Source organism: Magallana gigas, chromosome 5 (assembly GCF_963853765.1).
Source record: "Magallana gigas chromosome 5, xbMagGiga1.1, whole genome shotgun sequence".
NCBI classification, from domain to species: domain Eukaryota; kingdom Metazoa; phylum Mollusca; class Bivalvia; order Ostreida; family Ostreidae; genus Magallana; species Magallana gigas.
This window is the reverse complement of record NC_088857.1, coordinates 38,607,086-38,622,285: the sequence shown is the minus strand read 5'-3', so window position 1 is coordinate 38,622,285 and position 15,200 is coordinate 38,607,086. Positions and strand designations below refer to the sequence as shown.

The following is a 15,200-nucleotide window of genomic DNA, read 5'->3' as shown; positions in this document are numbered from 1 at the left end:
AGGATTTGCAGGTTTTGAAACGTATACACCTGTTTGAGTCAACATATTCCAAGTATTGAGCATGTTTATAGGTTAAAATCAATATTTTAAATGTATATAGTTTAAAATGATTTTTTTTTAAAAATATATCAGATTTATTGATATTTTAATTTTTCAGTAGCTTGTCCGACCGTGTATGGGCATTTTACACGCCTTATCCGCCCATCTTCTTTACTTTTTAGCCAAGGATATTTGAAAAATTTACAAAAGAATCAAAACAAAAAATGTATCTCATGTAGTGTACATTGTAGATATTAAAAATAAGTTGAAATAATTTTCATTTGCCAAACAGAGACAGTATTTGCTTTAAAAAAAAATTGCCTTAAGGCAACGGAGAAGGGAGGGGGATGAGAGTTTGGGGTCTCTCTCCACATAATTTTGTTAAAATGAACATACATGATCGAATATGACTATCCCCTCCTCCTCCCGGATTGGGAATTTGAGGTTTGTCGGAAATGGTGGAACTGTAGAAAATATGGCTTTATACTACCGGTCTTAAGAAAAATCTTCAAAACAGTCCTAACATTCCCAAAACCTTAGGATGGTCTTAGGACAAGGTAAGTGATGTCCTAAAGTTAGGACAAAGTAATGGGGGTTCCTAAATTTAGGAGAGCTTCAAAAAACAGACTTAATTAAGACTAAGACGTATTCTATGATGTACTTGGGACGAACCATAGTCCTAAGATAACTTCGTGAACATGCCTGCTGATTTTCAAAAGACATAATGCATCGCGCTTCTTATATTCTTATGAGCTTGTATTATAGAAAATAATGCATCAATATTTGCATTATAACAATTTTAATTCGAAATAAAAATGTTTTATTCAATATTATTGTAAATTGAAAGGCTATCATTGTTAAAAGGTTATATATGTTATATGCCCGCGACATAAATTAGCGTCTACTATGACGGCTTTATTTTTAGAAAAATACGTCAACCTATGAATTAAAATAAGTTTAATATATACATTTTTTAAGCTATTGTTCAAAAGATAACATAAATTTGTCCTCTCAATTTATCACATGTGTCCAATGTTTGAATTTATATTATCTTAGAAAAAAAAAGATAATTCATGAATGCCTGTTCGAAAACAGGGTCGGCGAACTAATGAAAATTGATGCTATGCCTCCTTATCTACTTGAACATTTTATCGAAGAGTTTTATGGAGTTTTGTACGATATATTTATAGCTATATATTTACATTTTCCAATGTCTTTGTCTGTGATAACACTACGTATCGATTTTGTATTATATAACCCATAACTTCAAAAGACGTATAATTGGGGCGCCAGCGGGGTTTGCTTTTTTATATTTAAATATTTAATCGTACAATGGCTTTAAATTATGTAAATATAAGTAATAAGGAATCATTCTTTGAATATAATGTGATGATAATTTCGGTCGGGGCGTGATCAAATCTATCATTAAGCCATTTAAAGGCTTTATTGGATTTGATCACGCCCCGACAGAAATTATCACCTCATAATACCCAAAGAATGATCCTTATTCCTTAAATATATAAAAAGATAATTTTGTTTTGATAATTCAACGTAAAACAAATGATATAATATTAATAATGAATAATTTGTATCTATTTTAATTTTTAATTAATCATTATTCTTCATAAGGGTTCTTGTATGATATGACAATATTTATGTTAAAGTTTCGCATTTTATTGCGAAGGTTTCGCGTTTATTTTATTGGTTTCTGTATATGCATTATATCTATATATTTGTACATGTATAAAGACAAAGTCACATATCATTTTATCTCAACGATTAACTTTTTTAAAAATTTTAAAAGCACGTGCAAATATTTAGATATCATCACTGTGGAACATATATGATTATAAGTATCAATGGTTTAACCATGCATATATCTTTTATTATATACTTCTATAGGTAAAACTGTCAAAAGAATTAAAATAGCGACATTATAATCTGTTTTCATCAATAGCTAATTTTTTTTAAAGCATGCGATATTGAACTGATATTAATTGGAAATGCACTTTTTGTACATATATCTCGTAAGTGAAAAATTTAACGCGAAAGTTACGCGTTTATTCTCGAAAACCTCTAGTTTATTCGCCAAAGTTACGCATTATATAGCGAAAGATCAGCGTTTATTTGCGAAACTTTAATAAGTAATTTTTTTTACTTACGAAAATGGCTTATATGAATGTTTTCAAAAGATTAAAATCAATAAATACATGCATGATGTTTTACGTGTTGTATTTGTATGCAAATATCATGCATAAGTACAAAACAATGCCCTTTAATATTGGAGAACTCCATTTCTCAACAAATGGTTGTAAAGTGGACACAAATAATCTCCTTTCATATTTTTTCAGATTTTTTATATTTTCAATTGAAGTCTGCGGCTGCGCAGTTTGAAGTGATTATAGATGCTTTGTTCTGTCCTTGTATGCGTAATCTGAATACAAAACAACATGTTAAACCTCATGTTTATTGCTTTTTATCTTTTGACAACTTTTGGCAACAGTTTTGGTCAGAATTTGACATGAAAAAGCCAGTTCAAGAAATGTTTACATTTTGGTCCTGAAATGTATAAGACGGCCGGACATCCTCCTTAAATGACTTTTATTTACAGTCCTCTTCGTGCTGGTCAGCTTATGAGACCGCCACCAGAGACCCTCATGCTGGTCTTTCTTGTGACTTGTCTACGTGTTCATTTCTTCCCCATCATTTCATCTGCATCCATAAAGCATAGAGTTTAAGCGAGTTATTGCTCTTGCATTATCCAGCCAGCAAAAAATGTATCAACACCGTTTACATGTGCTTGTATCATACGGTAGCAATGTAGCAAAGGACATTTCACATGCGGTATTTAACCAAAGTTTCACTACATTTTTTAAAAGAATTGTTTCTTTTCAGTAGAAATTTGAAAAAAAATATATGTAGACATGAAATGCTGTCAATAAACAAATGCCTTAAATGTTGGCGAACTTATATCATACCCTAAAGATAACCAGCAGAGAAAACTTTAAAGTGAGTCTTTTTATTTCGTAAATTATTGACATTGCTACTTATTGTTTTCAAGTGCATGTACACGTAGTATGTGTTCCTAGTGTACAACTAAGTATGATTCCGGTTTTAGCTCACCTGAGCCAAAGGCTCAAGTGAGCTTTTCTGATCACAATTTGTCCGTTGTCTGTCGTTGTCGTCGTTGGCGTCGTTGCCGTCGTTGTCGTCGTCGTTGTTGTAAACTTTTAACATTTTCATCTTCTTCTCAAGAACCGCTGGGCAGATTTCAACCAAATTTGGCACAAAGCACCACTTGGTGAAGGGGATTCAAGTTTGTTCAAATGAAGGGCCACGGCCTCTATAAAGGGGAGATAATTGAGAATTATTGAAAATTTGTTGGTATTTTTCAAAAATCTTCTTCTCAAAAACTATCCGGCCTGAAAAGCTTAAACTTGTGTGGAGGCATCCTCAGGTAGTGTAGATTCAAGTTTGTTCAAATCATGGTCCCCGAGGGTAGGGAGTGGCCACAAGAGGGGGATCAAGTTTTACATAGGAATATATAGAGAAAATCTTTAAAAATCTTCTTCTCAAAAACTATCAGGCCAAGAAAGCTCAAATTGGCGTGTAGCCATCATCAGATATTGTAGATTCAAGTTTGTTCAAATCATGGTCCCAGGGGGTAGGTCGGGGCCACAATGGGGGATAAATTTTTATATATTAAGAAAATCTTTAAAAATCTTCTTCTCAAAACTATTAGGCCAAAAAAGCCAAAATTTGAGTGGAAGCATCCCCAGATCGTATAAATTCAAGTTTGTTTAAGTAATAGTCCAGGGGTAGGGTGAGGCCACGATGGGGGATGAATTTTTACGTAGATTTATAGAGAAAATCTTTAAACATCTTCTGTTTAAAGACTATTTGGCCAGAAAACTTAAACTTGCGGTTTGAATTTTTACATAGGAATTTATAGAGAAAATCTTTAAAAATATTCTGGGAAAGTTTTCGGTCCAAAAATCAGTACTTAGTGTGAAAGCACAGGTTATGCAGATTTAAGTTTGGTAAAATCATGATTCCCTAGAGAAAAGTGGGGCCACAAAATAGGGGGGGGGGGGGTGGGTACATAGGAATAGAGAAAAATCTTCTCACAGGTACAACAACAAATGGGGCTTGGTATTTACCACCAAAAAAAAAGAGGTGGATAAAAATTGGCAGATTTTCATTTTTATTTTTTAGCAAGATCTACTGTACTTAGTTGTCAAGATATTTTGATACTGTAATGCTCATTTGATCAGAATTAAGGCAATTGTTGCTCAGGTGAGCGATGTGGCCCCTGGGCCTCTTGTAAAAACTGACATTGAAAGGTGACGCAGGAAGTTAAAGACCTACTTTTCTGTAGTTATGAGGAAGTTTTTTCCCAAAAAGTTTAAAGTATTTTTAATTTTTAGAAAACTTCCTTTATTATATTAAACGTTTGTGGAATATATTGTAGGCATAGGACTCAAATGATAGCTATATATTTGATATCATATAAACCTTTGGAACACAATAATCCGCGGATCGGTGGGATGTGGTTGGAGTTTTCTCATTGTAAATTCAAAATTATGAAATTCTGTGCGTATTAAAAACATACTCGCATGTGTTTGTGTATGCAGAAAAGATATTAGTAAAAAAGGGTGTTTTATTTTATATAATATCTAATCATCACGTTATCTAATCAAGCTATAGTTTTTACATGATAGAAACATTTTTTTGGTGTACTGACAAGGCGAGTCCTACTTATTTGGCAGGAATACACAGGTTTCTACTGTGTCGTCCAGGAAGTACAAAGTTCTAATTACACTGATAGATAACATTGTGACCCGTGAATATTGCGGAAACGTTGTGAAATCGTTTCACAAGATATGTTGCACTGTCTGAACGATGTAACATTATTTTACATGAAGTTTTATCTAAGTAAAGCACTTGACACAGTTTTTAAAAGTTAGAGGAATGCGTTCATACATATCCATGCAGACATGAACACAACGTTTTGAAACTGGCTAGACCTGGATAATGTGGATTTCAGTTTTGTCGGTTTCTATATGAATCACAGTCGATTTTCTAATGAAATAGAAGAAATACAAATACAAGGGAATGTAAATATAGGAAAGTAAATCTGCAGAGCCATTTAAATCCAAGGATAAGTTAGATAAACAGAATGTCAATTGGAGAGTCCTAATCAAAGACACTTAACGATTAGGACAGGGAAGAAGGCGAGAAAGAACATTTCACATGCATGATAGTTGCCTCTTACCATGCGCAGAACTAGAAAAATTTTCCACAGGGATAGGGAGTCTAAGGGGTAATTTTGTTTTCTAGAGGGGTGGGTTCTGAGGCCTATTTTTCGGAATTTTACTAAATGAATTTAGTAAAGAAGATGGGTGGATAAGGCGTGTAAAATGCCCATACGCGATCGGACAGACTACTGAAAAATTAAAGTATCAATAAATCTGATGGTTTTTTTTTAAATCATTTAAAACAATATATATTTAACGAATCATTGATTTTTAACCTGTAGGTATGTTCAATACTTGGAATATGTTGACTCAAACAGGCGTATACGTATCAAAACCTGCAAATACTGTCATTTTTTAGAACTTCAAGGCATTTTCTTTTATAGAGTGGGTCTGTGCTCCATGTTTTTCTCATAATCTAATTAAGGTCTATTGGAAAACAAACCGTTTTCAATCAACAAAAACGTGGAGAGATGACCCACTATACATTAAAATTATCATTTTGTATCCTAACAATTGAACGTCTTGAAAAAATAATACAAGTCCGGTAGTTCGTGGCCTAAGTCACACATAATATTTAAAAAGCCCAATTTGTTGTGTCTGAAATGGCTCAGTGGTTAGAATAAGCTAACCTTATATATCTAGGGTTTTAATGTTACGGGTTCGATACCACCAAAATTTCTGACAATATCTTTTCTTCTTATTTTTTGTTAAATATATTAAAAACTGACTATAGTTGGAAATTTTGCTTTTGCAAAGTTGTATTATAATATATTTGAATAGATTTAATTGGGGAAAAATAAATTCAAAATTGTATTTCACTACTAAACCGAATGGGCATTTGCGCCATCTTATTCCCCCATCTTCTTTGTTTTTTTTTTAGGGGGTAGGATCTCCTTCCGGCTCTCTGACCCTCCTTCCCAAGATCCGCCCATGCCTTCCTACTTATGAATACGTCCCCGGGTTCTTGAGATACACTTAGTTGTTGAAATTCTTTCCCGGTTCTTCCTGAAATTTGGTTGATTACGCTTCCACCCAATGACTGGTGGACTAAAATCTCTTTGAACATGGGTCGAATTAACCATAACCCTATGAAATTGCCCACTTGACTCGCTTAAAGTTTGTCTTCTTTATTTCACCCTGTCCCATGTTACTTAACAGAATATGTTTCTTATAACAATAGTGCTTTGATTAATTGTCGTTTTGCTACATATGCTGTGCATTTATATGCAAAATGTGTTACACATTTGACTAATTTCATGAAGCAAACAATTTTCTGAAGTCGGCATATTTGTTCGATAAAATACGGGTTTAAACTCAAACAACAGTATATTTAGTCATCCAGGGTTGATAAAACAACAGAAAAAATGTTCATATATCGATAAAACAATGCAAGAAAAACGAACAGTTTTCATTACCGTCTTCCTTGGAAGACGGTATAAAGAGTTGAAATAATTTACAGTCTCCGGGTTTCGCACTTCCTCTCCTTTGTGATTGGTAGAAAATACATGATGTGAAAATTTACATTTGTTTCATTGGTTGAAATATTGTTCGGCACAAGGGAGATAATTTTCTGATGATCTTTTTTAAGGTACGACTTAACAAATTTCTTACATTTCAAATCTTAAAAAGTGAGCAAACGAAAAAGCAATACAAATATCTATAAATAAAATTCAGGCTGAAATTGTTCAGTACAACTTGTTGAAAGCAATATTTTATAATATCTATAGAAACTACTTGTTCTTTTCTATTTGTATTGTTTAAGCAAATAGAAGAAAATGTGAAAATTTTTGATACGGTATGGCTAATATCAGTAAGGAGGTTTGCTATCAAATACCAATCGGCAATCCTCGGCTGATTCCGCTACGCTCCATACAAACGTCGAGTGCGCGAGACATCCGAGTAGTTCCGAGTGATCAAATACGGTAAAACTAATATCAGTAACAAAATGCTGAAAACAGTTGTATTAACTTTGATTTTTTAAAAAATAAATGACCATTCCTAAGATCTCTTTTCCCTACTATAGTCAATCTCAGCTTACAAGCATATTATATGCATTTCTCCATTTTGGACATTTTTAAAGGGCACATATAAATAAAGTTCCATACGTCATATGGTATGTAGAGGAAGGTGACATTTCTATAAAATAGAATTAAGTTTTCTTTGACTTATTGCTGTTTAGGGTTTGATCTAAAGACGGTAAGCTTTTTTTAAAAAAAGCTAAACTTGTACGATATTCCTGTTTCTCATACAGCGGCGTTGACCCCGTGACGTCACAGTTCATCTCGCGCCAAATCGGCTTATTCAAAACTCGTTTAGGTGTGAAATCGGGTTTCCCCCAAACTTATGCGATTGCTGTAAAATTTTCAGATCTCCATTATATCAAAAATTGACTGGCACTGCAGGTACCCTTTAAATGAAAATACATTTGGGACCCCACCCAAGCGTTTTGCAATAATTATGCATCTATGTCGATATAGGAATACGATGCTGTTATCGAAGGAATGCAATTTTAGGGATTTTCTTTTTCCTTATTAACAGATTTATTTAACCCCCCCCCCCCCACCCCTTCTGAAATTTACTTCCCGGTCGTGTATATTAACCTACGTTCGCATTTCAATCGCCCTTTTCCATAAATCCACAGCAAGAAGTATGCTGGTTCATTATTTGTTGAGAAATATTTATGCAAAACATTAGTTTTTTTAAAATCCCAAAACCACCCTTCCCTTACTGATTTTCCCTTATGATTGTATGTGATTATTCATTGAAACACGATACTGTTGGTTCTATTTCTTTATTGCAGACTATCCACCATTTATCATATCATCTGGCACGGCTGACAACCAGGAAGTGTATCGAGCGGCCCTTCTCTTAAATGACTATTTGTTGTTGTTGAAAACTTTGGCCTTTACCACTGCACATCCCTGGGTCAAGGTCATATATGCTGCCATTTCGGGTCCTGTAACTCACAGGAACAAGGTCACATTGAATTTTGAACGAACATTGTATTTGACTTCTAATTTTAAAAAAATATATATACATTTACGTAGATATCAGCCGTGCCTATTATCGCCAATAAATAAATTACAAAATCTTATTTGTTTTCCTTGAAATCTCTGAGATAATACTTTTTATTCTTATTTGTTAGCTGAAAGAGTTCATTACTTCCGTGATTATCTTATGTATCCGTTACGAAAAAAAAAACTGATCTCATAGCGATTTCTTTGTACAAATGAATCGGGTCGTCATTATTTTGGTATTTATTTATATTAAATACATTTACATGTAACTATCTTTGATACCAATGGATAATAAAAAAAAATATTTGCACGGAAACATTCATGCTCAACAATGTTTCATTTGAACGTCGTACACGATATAAAATAATATATGGTTGATAAAAAAAATTATTAGCAGGGAAACATTCATGCTCAAGAATGTTTCATTTGAACGTCGTACACGATATAAAATAATATATGGTTGATAAAAAAATTATTAGCAGGGAAACATTCATGCCCAAGAATGTTTCATTTGAACGTTGTAATTCGGCAATAGCTGGGTGATTTGCTTTCCTCCGTAGAGATTGACTTCTCTGAATCAGGGCAACGAGAATGAAAAAAGGATCCCACGGGTTTAAACTTTTTATTGCCTTCGTAAATGTGAATGCCTCAGTCTCAATTGTTTTATGATTTTTGAATTAGATATTACAGGAAAAGTTGTACCTCTGGATTCAAGTCCCTGGGAAGAACTGAGAATCTCACGGCTTTTTGACACCCTTCCAGATGTCATTCTGATGCCGTAAAATGTCATAAATTCTAGAGTGATAACATAATTCTTAGAGATAATTCGACAATGTTGAACTAAATCAAAATCGAGGAGAGCGCGTCTAAAAGCAAAACAATACAGAATCACCATTTTGAAGTTTTCGACAACTTTTCGGATTAAATTCGTATCTAATTCACATTTCTTTTAAAGTTTACAAATTTAATACAGGAACAGGGAATCACTCTCTGACATTTATGGGTAGACCATTTCGGTAGGTCACGTGATCAAATCCAATAAAGCCCGATTCCCATTGATTATCCCCCCCTCCCCCGCCCTCTCCGCTAAAAAAATAAAGAAAGGAGGAAGCCTTTACTAGATCTATGTCTTCACATTAAATCCAAAATTTCTGTGTTGCATAATATAGCAATAAGAACTTCATGTTGGTTATACAAAAGAGAACGTGTCAGGTGTCACTTGGAAACGTCGCCCCACTGGTTAAAAGAAGGTTTCATTTCTGTTGGACAAAAATAAGTTCGGTCTCACTTTACGTAGTCTAGTCATGATTCGGCAATAGTTGTTTGGTTTTAAATATCAATTTCTTCAGTCGTTTCAAGTCTAGCCTAAACTTGACGGAAAAAGGCTAAGCGATGTCCTTTTGGATTGTTTATTACGCTGGTCCGGTGTCGTACAATTAAAGGCCCACCCGTCGTATTTCATTGATAATTCCGTGTTTGGTCTATATATTATCGATTGTGATTATTGAATAGTTACAAATTCCAACACTGGTCACCTTTACCTTTAATTGTTATTTTTTTTTTATGTCAGAGTGACTTATGATTATGTAATGCCGTTTTAAATGCTTAGTATATAGACAATCCCTGTTGATCAAATGTATAACATTCTAAGATTTAAAAGCAAAAATTGTCACATAATTGTCAAATAAGGAGGAAATGTCTTTTTACAATTGAGATAAAAGCAAAATATTTTTCACGTCATTTTAACATTCCATATTTGCATAATATTTTTGCCGCTGGAAAATCAGTTAACGTGCGTTTTAATTCAAACTGTTTAAAAATGTTTTAGTTTAACCATAACAAAATTTGTCAATTTTAAGTTTTTCACTCCGTTTAAATAATCAGACACTTGATCTGAAAAACCTGAGAAATCTTCCTTTTCGTAGACGCAGCCTATTGTAGTGTCAAACGTTTCCCCCTTTTTAATCTGAGAAAGGGGAAATCACGATGGGTACTTTTAGATATATTTATTGTTTATATGGTTTGTTCTTCCTCTTTTCGTTGTTCTTTCCCATCGCTTTTCCTGATTTGATTACAAAGACCATGAAGACGTCGGCATTTTGAACGACTTCATTATTATTCAAGAAGAAGTGGTTCTTGGGATTATCATGACACAACTTTTCTGTTTAGTTATATTCTTCCGACAAGTAACCACCAAATACCTACATGTACAAGGAAATAAAAGATACCCCCCCCCCCCTTTCTTCCCACGATTAAGTTTGGAAAAGGGGGCTTTTTTTTTGGGGGGGGGGTATTTTTCAATGTTTGTGGTGGAGCCGGGGAGTTCACAGTGGTAATTGATCACTAATTCTGCTCTAAAACCCGTTTTCTTCTTCAATTTTCTAATAAAGCAAGGGAGGACTTCAAGGTTCGATGTTTACCCTCAAGTTGGTCAGGTATTTAAAAGGTCAAGGGTCAGCATTCATATTAACATGTATGTAAATTTATCGCGGGTGGGGATGGCGCACATCTAGTACTCTGCTTGTGCCACACTCTCCTCCCAACGAAAGGGGGAGGGGGGTTCTACAGACTGGTGTATGTCTCCGTGGCAACGACAGGGTGGTCTACATGTTGGTCCCGGACACCGGTCATGCTTTCAGACCTGGTAGCCCTCGGGGGACGGGCAAGAAGAGCTGACGCCTTAGAATGAGGTGTCTCGTTCAAGCTCAGGGTACTTATGTATACATAATTTATTTTATATGCAACCTTATTTACCAAATTTTCGAATGGTTCTATGTTTCTGTCTGCGCTTTGATAAATAAATGGTACGTACAGCGTATGATAAAGTCTAGTTTATCTTTTTATTTTACCCATCATAGCCTCATTGGGGCCTTATATCAACATTTATTATTATATCAGTATTTGTAAAGCAATTTAATCAAAAAACAAAACAAAAACATGATTGTGTTAGCAGTTGGCCAAGTCTTTGATTATTTTTTTTCTGTATTTGTTTTTCCTCTCTTCATTGTTCCTCCCAAACCCTTTTTCTGGTGTTTTCAAGGCATTTATTTCCCGCCATAAATTCCGTTGTTTTTTAACATAATTTGTAATTAGAATTTGTCCAGAAAAAACACCTGAAGGGATCGGATAAAGTAATGTGTCTGTTAATCCAACTGTGCTGAGGATTGTAGAGATAAGGATATTGATGTTGACGAAATTAAAGTAGCTATTAAGAAATTAAAAAAAGGTAAATCACATGATGACGACTGCTTACTTAATGAATATTTTATTGAATTTGAAGAATATCTGTTGCCTTTCCTACATAGATTTTTAATTGTATACTACAAACAGGATTCTTCCCTGAATCATGGCCTTCTTCTATTATTGTGCCTATTTTTAAAAAGGGAGATAAATCTGATCCTAATAACTATAGGGGAATCAGCCTTGTTAGCAACATGAATAAAATTTTTACTTTTGTACTAAACAACAGACTTATAACATGGGCAGATGAATAAAATCTCGTTACTGATGCACAATTTCGTATTAAATCTAAAAGTGCAACAAGTGATCTTCAATTTTTTGCTCTACAGACCTTAGTTACGGTACTTCATCGTCGGCAAAAAACAAAAAACAAAAAACAAAATTGCTGTGTCTTTATTGATTTCAAAATAGCATTTCACTTTGTTGTTGAAAAATAATATGCTTTATTTTTTTACTACATAATAAATTTTCTAGAGCTGAGAAACAACTTGCTGAGTTAGAAAGGCAATATTTGTATTGAAAAAAAAATATCAGAGACTTGTTTTTTAATAATGATACATGTACTTTGCTATTATTGTTTGGTTGTTTTGTTGGCAGTGTCATTAACTATGCCTCTAAAGTATGAGACTCACTTAAAGCACCTTATATTGAGAAACTTCATTTTGATTTCTGTAAACATATCCTGTGTGTTAAATGGTCAACTTGTATTGTAGCAGTTTGTTCTGTCTGAATTAGGACGCTTTCCTCTGCTGTACCAAAGAATGTTTAACATAGTTAAGTTCTGGAAAAAATACTGCTCCATAATAATTGTATTTTTCAACATTGCTATCATACACACTATGAATGTTTCGAAAACATAATGCAAAGAACTGGTCGTCTCATGTTAAAGATTTTTTTTTATACAATATGGGTATGTTTGAATTGTTGGAAAAACAAAAAATAACAGCTACAGGTCTCATTGTTGTCAAACAACGTAAATTTGACCAAGCTACACTGACTGTGTTTTTTTTTAACTAGATAGATCTAGTAAATGCTCTTTTTTCAAATACTTAATTGACTTAATTTCCAATAAATTACCATAATGTACAATTTTATGTAAGGAAATCTATTCCGATCGTATATCAAAAGTGTATTTCAAGATTCAGGTTGTTTTCACTTTAATAAGCAATAGAAACGGGTCGATTTTATAATATTGAAAGACGCAACAGAAATTGTTTTCTTTGTAAAATTCTATTGAAGAAAAATTTCATTTTATTTTTTAAAATATGTCCCATGTACAGAGGCTGTCGCAAAAAATACATTAAGCCTTATTATTGAAAAAAAAATCCTTCAATAACTAACTTCTGGAACTTTTTAATGTTGAAAATGAAAAAAAAACTATGTAATTTAGATACATTTATTTACTTTAGCTTAAAAATATGACAGATTTACTTAAGGCAAATTAGATGTTGATATCATATGTACACTTCTGCCACATTCTCCTGTTAACCTACCTGTACGTGTATATTCTTATACTTATTGCACCGATAGGCTGTACAGCTTAAAGTTAATTTTAAAAACCTGAACTGAACTGCGGGGTATAAAAAATGATCGAGAGCATAAGATGATATATTTACTTTCAAATACAATGTAGTTGATTAAGGCAGCTTATATACTGTATTACAGCACACCCTCTTACTATTAGGCATTAAATAAGAAGTTAAACCTTGATGACCAATCAACGACCCCATTGTTAAAACCCAAAGAGCTCACAGGACCAAACCTAGGAAATTATAGCAGTATTTTAAGACAGGATAACCTATGGATTTATCTCCGGATTCTATGAAGATCTCGCGATCAGAGAGAGAGGGGGGATATTCATTCGTCATTCTTGACAGGGAAGTGCATAGGTCGGGGCCATAGTTTATCTGCTTGAGATCGAGTTCCTGTTAAGTCTATGTATGTCTACATGTGAAGCCACGGCAAATCGGGTAAGACATTTCTATTCAGTTTGGATGTATGTAATTGTAATTTGTTTGGGAGATACAAGGGGGGGGGGAGAATGGAGGTTTAGTTCTTGCTCGTTTGACATGACTATTCAGCTACAATGTAATGTTTCTGTGGTGTAAATGAAAGCATTAATTCATCATATTCAACCCCCACACCACCTCAAATATTTATAATAAATAATCGTAAGAAGTGTGGCAGTATATCTATACAGCACATACATGTACAGCGATACAGGTATGTTGTTCATGAGGCTATGATGGGTTAAATTGACATTCACGCCACAGAACTGTCTTAAAATGCAACACAAAAATCGTAAAAAAGAAAATTATGATTTTTTGATTTCTTCCTAAAACAAGTAGTCAGCTGTGATCATTTGATGTTTCTAAATGTTCGAGATGGAGCATGTTGAAAACACATTTTGTTTCACACAGTCTATCCATAGTCTGCATACATAAATCCAAACTTTTGCAAAAAATAAATTAATCGGATCGCAATTGGCAATGGTGTGTTCATGTGTTCTACATGTTTTATACAATCGTGTACATGTATGTATCGTCCCGTCTCTTCATTTGTATGGGGATTTAATGACCAGATGTGGAGCTGTCTTTTAAATTTTGAAAGATTTTCTTGACCTTATAGCATTTAGATACGATTTTGTCAGAAGTGTTTTTGTTTCGGATGGGTGTTCACTCGAAGATTTAATTCACAAACTCTTCGTTTATATATTTCTGGTCACTGTGGGTTTTAAGACGTCCCAGTTCATGAGTTAATTTTGCAATGTTACAAGTATATTACGGTACCCATCGCGAATGACCTGGGGGGATGGGGGTCCTGGTAGAATATTACATAGGTAGGTTAAATGCCCATTGTAGTCCAGTTTATAATGTTTATTAGTCTGTTTGTTGTTTGGTTAGGGATTCCATTCAATAAAAGGACTGAAGAATAATCCCAGAAATTATGCTAGAAAGTGATCTACTGATCATTTACATACTGTGTAGGATATTGAATGAAACATAGCACAAGACATTTGAGAGCTCGTGTTTTTATTACGACATAATTATGTAATTAGTTAATTAATTTTATTTAGCGAAATAAGTGAAATTCTTTTAATAATTTGTGTCTACTTTACCGATTGGCGTTTATCATGACCTAAGTAATTTGAAGCGTTTGTGAAATGAAGTGCTTTTGCGGAAATGGCTAATTGAGGACTCGGATTCCTTCATTGCCATGTGTAATGAGTCACGTTTTTTTAAAATTCTTTTTTTCATTGATAATACATTTTATTAAAGGCGTACATATTAAGCTAACGTTAAATTAGAAACCCAAATCCCCAATCAAATTAGGTTTGGCGTCTAATTTCACCCTTTGAAAAATCACAAACATATTTGAACCAATGAAAATTTAGCAGAAAACATCTTCGTTTTGGTCTAATATGTATGTGTATTTATTGCTAAAAAAATCAATTTTTTAGAACAAAATACTTCATTTTGTTATTTGTGGCGTTACCAAGTTTCATTAATGGTCACTTATGTTGGCAACAATCAGCATTTTCTTTGTCATTTTTTACTGAAAGACATGTGAATCATTACCGTAAACCAATGCACGCGTGCCTAGGCTGGCGAGGTTCTGCAGCTTTAAACCAGTGAAGCAGAAACAG

The 15,200-nt window shown here is 33.7% G+C and overlaps 1 protein-coding gene and 1 long non-coding RNA gene across 2 annotated transcripts in view; one reads left to right on the top strand and one right to left on the bottom strand.

Annotated features, from left to right (window-relative positions):
• Positions 1-2,492: 2,492 nt before the first annotated feature.
• The window catches only part of LOC117680773 (uncharacterized), a 15,663-nt gene continuing 2,955 nt past the window's right edge, over positions 2,493-15,200 (bottom strand). The window contains exon 2 of the long non-coding RNA XR_004595698.2: positions 2,493-2,751. This is a non-coding gene — a long non-coding RNA (uncharacterized lncRNA). The remainder of the gene's footprint in view (positions 2,752-15,200) is intronic.
• LOC105334278 (beta-1,3-galactosyltransferase brn) overlaps positions 13,335-15,200 on the top strand; it is a 21,592-nt gene continuing 19,726 nt past the window's right edge. Inside the window, exon 1 of the mRNA XM_011437657.4 lies at positions 13,335-13,524. The gene's annotated coding sequence lies outside the window, so the exon portion shown is untranslated. The remainder of the gene's footprint in view (positions 13,525-15,200) is intronic.